The following is a 5828-nucleotide window of genomic DNA, read 5'->3' as shown; positions in this document are numbered from 1 at the left end:
CCCCCCCCCCCCCCACCCCCCCCCCCCCCCACCCCCCCCCCCCCCCACCCCCCCCCCCCCCCACCCCCCCCCCCCCCCACCCCCCCCCCCCCCCACCCCCCCCCCCCCCCACCCCCCCCCCCCCCCACCCCCCCCCCCCCCCACCCCCCCCCCCCCCCACCCCCCCCCCCCCCCACCCCCCCCCCCCCCCACCCCCCCCCCCCCCCACCCCCCCCCCCCCCCACCCCCCCCCCCCCCCACCCCCCCCCCCCCCCACCCCCCCCCCCCCCCACCCCCCCCCCCCCCCACCCCCCCCCCCCCCCACCCCCCCCCCCCCCCACCCCCCCCCCCCCCCACCCCCCCCCCCCCCCACCCCCCCCCCCCCCCACCCCCCCCCCCCCCCACCCCCCCCCCCCCCCACCCCCCCCCCCCCCCACCCCCCCCCCCCCCCACCCCCCCCCCCCCCCACCCCCCCCCCCCCCCACCCCCCCCCCCCCCCACCCCCCCCCCCCCCCACCCCCCCCCCCCCCCACCCCCCCCCCCCCCCACCCCCCCCCCCCCCCACCCCCCCCCCCCCCCACCCCCCCCCCCCCCCACCCCCCCCCCCCCCCACCCCCCCCCCCCCCCACCCCCCCCCCCCCCCACCCCCCCCCCCCCCCACCCCCCCCCCCCCCCACCCCCCCCCCCCCCCACCCCCCCCCCCCCCCACCCCCCCCCCCCCCCACCCCCCCCCCCCCCCACCCCCCCCCCCCCCCACCCCCCCCCCCCCCCACCCCCCCCCCCCCCCACCCCCCCCCCCCCCCACCCCCCCCCCCCCCCACCCCCCCCCCCCCCCACCCCCCCCCCCCCCCACCCCCCCCCCCCCCCACCCCCCCCCCCCCCCACCCCCCCCCCCCCCCACCCCCCCCCCCCCCCACCCCCCCCCCCCCCCACCCCCCCCCCCCCCCACCCCCCCCCCCCCCCACCCCCCCCCCCCCCCACCCCCCCCCCCCCCCACCCCCCCCCCCCCCCACCCCCCCCCCCCCCCACCCCCCCCCCCCCCCACCCCCCCCCCCCCCCACCCCCCCCCCCCCCCACCCCCCCCCCCCCCCACCCCCCCCCCCCCCCACCCCCCCCCCCCCCCACCCCCCCCCCCCCCCACCCCCCCCCCCCCCCACCCCCCCCCCCCCCCACCCCCCCCCCCCCCCACCCCCCCCCCCCCCCACCCCCCCCCCCCCCCACCCCCCCCCCCCCCCACCCCCCCCCCCCCCCACCCCCCCCCCCCCCCACCCCCCCCCCCCCCCACCCCCCCCCCCCCCCACCCCCCCCCCCCCCCACCCCCCCCCCCCCCCACCCCCCCCCCCCCCCACCCCCCCCCCCCCCCACCCCCCCCCCCCCCCACCCCCCCCCCCCCCCACCCCCCCCCCCCCCCACCCCCCCCCCCCCCCACCCCCCCCCCCCCCCACCCCCCCCCCCCCCCACCCCCCCCCCCCCCCACCCCCCCCCCCCCCCACCCCCCCCCCCCCCCACCCCCCCCCCCCCCCACCCCCCCCCCCCCCCACCCCCCCCCCCCCCCACCCCCCCCCCCCCCCACCCCCCCCCCCCCCCACCCCCCCCCCCCCCCACCCCCCCCCCCCCCCACCCCCCCCCCCCCCCACCCCCCCCCCCCCCCACCCCCCCCCCCCCCCACCCCCCCCCCCCCCCACCCCCCCCCCCCCCCACCCCCCCCCCCCCCCACCCCCCCCCCCCCCCACCCCCCCCCCCCCCCACCCCCCCCCCCCCCCACCCCCCCCCCCCCCCACCCCCCCCCCCCCCCACCCCCCCCCCCCCCCACCCCCCCCCCCCCCCACCCCCCCCCCCCCCCACCCCCCCCCCCCCCCACCCCCCCCCCCCCCCACCCCCCCCCCCCCCCACCCCCCCCCCCCCCCACCCCCCCCCCCCCCCACCCCCCCCCCCCCCCACCCCCCCCCCCCCCCACCCCCCCCCCCCCCCACCCCCCCCCCCCCCCACCCCCCCCCCCCCCCACCCCCCCCCCCCCCCACCCCCCCCCCCCCCCACCCCCCCCCCCCCCCACCCCCCCCCCCCCCCACCCCCCCCCCCCCCCACCCCCCCCCCCCCCCACCCCCCCCCCCCCCCACCCCCCCCCCCCCCCACCCCCCCCCCCCCCCACCCCCCCCCCCCCCCACCCCCCCCCCCCCCCACCCCCCCCCCCCCCCACCCCCCCCCCCCCCCACCCCCCCCCCCCCCCACCCCCCCCCCCCCCCACCCCCCCCCCCCCCCACCCCCCCCCCCCCCCACCCCCCCCCCCCCCCACCCCCCCCCCCCCCCACCCCCCCCCCCCCCCACCCCCCCCCCCCCCCACCCCCCCCCCCCCCCACCCCCCCCCCCCCCCACCCCCCCCCCCCCCCACCCCCCCCCCCCCCCACCCCCCCCCCCCCCCACCCCCCCCCCCCCCCACCCCCCCCCCCCCCCACCCCCCCCCCCCCCCACCCCCCCCCCCCCCCACCCCCCCCCCCCCCCACCCCCCCCCCCCCCCACCCCCCCCCCCCCCCACCCCCCCCCCCCCCCACCCCCCCCCCCCCCCACCCCCCCCCCCCCCCACCCCCCCCCCCCCCCACCCCCCCCCCCCCCCACCCCCCCCCCCCCCCACCCCCCCCCCCCCCCACCCCCCCCCCCCCCCACCCCCCCCCCCCCCCACCCCCCCCCCCCCCCACCCCCCCCCCCCCCCACCCCCCCCCCCCCCCACCCCCCCCCCCCCCCACCCCCCCCCCCCCCCACCCCCCCCCCCCCCCACCCCCCCCCCCCCCCACCCCCCCCCCCCCCCACCCCCCCCCCCCCCCACCCCCCCCCCCCCCCACCCCCCCCCCCCCCCACCCCCCCCCCCCCCCACCCCCCCCCCCCCCCACCCCCCCCCCCCCCCACCCCCCCCCCCCCCCACCCCCCCCCCCCCCCACCCCCCCCCCCCCCCACCCCCCCCCCCCCCCACCCCCCCCCCCCCCCACCCCCCCCCCCCCCCACCCCCCCCCCCCCCCACCCCCCCCCCCCCCCACCCCCCCCCCCCCCCACCCCCCCCCCCCCCCACCCCCCCCCCCCCCCACCCCCCCCCCCCCCCACCCCCCCCCCCCCCCACCCCCCCCCCCCCCCACCCCCCCCCCCCCCCACCCCCCCCCCCCCCCACCCCCCCCCCCCCCCACCCCCCCCCCCCCCCACCCCCCCCCCCCCCCACCCCCCCCCCCCCCCACCCCCCCCCCCCCCCACCCCCCCCCCCCCCCACCCCCCCCCCCCCCCACCCCCCCCCCCCCCCACCCCCCCCCCCCCCCACCCCCCCCCCCCCCCACCCCCCCCCCCCCCCACCCCCCCCCCCCCCCACCCCCCCCCCCCCCCACCCCCCCCCCCCCCCACCCCCCCCCCCCCCCACCCCCCCCCCCCCCCACCCCCCCCCCCCCCCACCCCCCCCCCCCCCCACCCCCCCCCCCCCCCACCCCCCCCCCCCCCCACCCCCCCCCCCCCCCACCCCCCCCCCCCCCCACCCCCCCCCCCCCCCACCCCCCCCCCCCCCCACCCCCCCCCCCCCCCACCCCCCCCCCCCCCCACCCCCCCCCCCCCCCACCCCCCCCCCCCCCCACCCCCCCCCCCCCCCACCCCCCCCCCCCCCCACCCCCCCCCCCCCCCACCCCCCCCCCCCCCCACCCCCCCCCCCCCCCACCCCCCCCCCCCCCCACCCCCCCCCCCCCCCACCCCCCCCCCCCCCCACCCCCCCCCCCCCCCACCCCCCCCCCCCCCCACCCCCCCCCCCCCCCACCCCCCCCCCCCCCCACCCCCCCCCCCCCCCACCCCCCCCCCCCCCCACCCCCCCCCCCCCCCACCCCCCCCCCCCCCCACCCCCCCCCCCCCCCACCCCCCCCCCCCCCCACCCCCCCCCCCCCCCACCCCCCCCCCCCCCCACCCCCCCCCCCCCCCACCCCCCCCCCCCCCCACCCCCCCCCCCCCCCACCCCCCCCCCCCCCCACCCCCCCCCCCCCCCACCCCCCCCCCCCCCCACCCCCCCCCCCCCCCACCCCCCCCCCCCCCCACCCCCCCCCCCCCCCACCCCCCCCCCCCCCCACCCCCCCCCCCCCCCACCCCCCCCCCCCCCCACCCCCCCCCCCCCCCACCCCCCCCCCCCCCCACCCCCCCCCCCCCCCACCCCCCCCCCCCCCCACCCCCCCCCCCCCCCACCCCCCCCCCCCCCCACCCCCCCCCCCCCCCACCCCCCCCCCCCCCCACCCCCCCCCCCCCCCACCCCCCCCCCCCCCCACCCCCCCCCCCCCCCACCCCCCCCCCCCCCCACCCCCCCCCCCCCCCACCCCCCCCCCCCCCCACCCCCCCCCCCCCCCACCCCCCCCCCCCCCCACCCCCCCCCCCCCCCACCCCCCCCCCCCCCCACCCCCCCCCCCCCCCACCCCCCCCCCCCCCCACCCCCCCCCCCCCCCACCCCCCCCCCCCCCCACCCCCCCCCCCCCCCACCCCCCCCCCCCCCCACCCCCCCCCCCCCCCACCCCCCCCCCCCCCCACCCCCCCCCCCCCCCACCCCCCCCCCCCCCCACCCCCCCCCCCCCCCACCCCCCCCCCCCCCCACCCCCCCCCCCCCCCACCCCCCCCCCCCCCCACCCCCCCCCCCCCCCACCCCCCCCCCCCCCCACCCCCCCCCCCCCCCACCCCCCCCCCCCCCCACCCCCCCCCCCCCCCACCCCCCCCCCCCCCCACCCCCCCCCCCCCCCACCCCCCCCCCCCCCCACCCCCCCCCCCCCCCACCCCCCCCCCCCCCCACCCCCCCCCCCCCCCACCCCCCCCCCCCCCCACCCCCCCCCCCCCCCACCCCCCCCCCCCCCCACCCCCCCCCCCCCCCACCCCCCCCCCCCCCCACCCCCCCCCCCCCCCACCCCCCCCCCCCCCCACCCCCCCCCCCCCCCACCCCCCCCCCCCCCCACCCCCCCCCCCCCCCACCCCCCCCCCCCCCCACCCCCCCCCCCCCCCACCCCCCCCCCCCCCCACCCCCCCCCCCCCCCACCCCCCCCCCCCCCCACCCCCCCCCCCCCCCACCCCCCCCCCCCCCCACCCCCCCCCCCCCCCACCCCCCCCCCCCCCCACCCCCCCCCCCCCCCACCCCCCCCCCCCCCCACCCCCCCCCCCCCCCACCCCCCCCCCCCCCCACCCCCCCCCCCCCCCACCCCCCCCCCCCCCCACCCCCCCCCCCCCCCACCCCCCCCCCCCCCCACCCCCCCCCCCCCCCACCCCCCCCCCCCCCCACCCCCCCCCCCCCCCACCCCCCCCCCCCCCCACCCCCCCCCCCCCCCACCCCCCCCCCCCCCCACCCCCCCCCCCCCCCACCCCCCCCCCCCCCCACCCCCCCCCCCCCCCACCCCCCCCCCCCCCCACCCCCCCCCCCCCCCACCCCCCCCCCCCCCCACCCCCCCCCCCCCCCACCCCCCCCCCCCCCCACCCCCCCCCCCCCCCACCCCCCCCCCCCCCCACCCCCCCCCCCCCCCACCCCCCCCCCCCCCCACCCCCCCCCCCCCCCACCCCCCCCCCCCCCCACCCCCCCCCCCCCCCACCCCCCCCCCCCCCCACCCCCCCCCCCCCCCACCCCCCCCCCCCCCCACCCCCCCCCCCCCCCACCCCCCCCCCCCCCCACCCCCCCCCCCCCCCACCCCCCCCCCCCCCCACCCCCCCCCCCCCCCACCCCCCCCCCCCCCCACCCCCCCCCCCCCCCACCCCCCCCCCCCCCCACCCCCCCCCCCCCCCACCCCCCCCCCCCCCCACCCCCCCCCCCCCCCACCCCCCCCCCCCCCCACCCCCCCCCCCCCCCACCCCCCCCCCCCCCCACCCCC

This window comes from Sphaerodactylus townsendi, linkage group LG06 (genome assembly GCF_021028975.2).
Source record: "Sphaerodactylus townsendi isolate TG3544 linkage group LG06, MPM_Stown_v2.3, whole genome shotgun sequence".
NCBI classification, from domain to species: domain Eukaryota; kingdom Metazoa; phylum Chordata; class Lepidosauria; order Squamata; family Sphaerodactylidae; genus Sphaerodactylus; species Sphaerodactylus townsendi.
The sequence above is the reverse complement of the archived record's forward strand: the minus strand, read 5'-3'. Positions refer to the sequence as shown.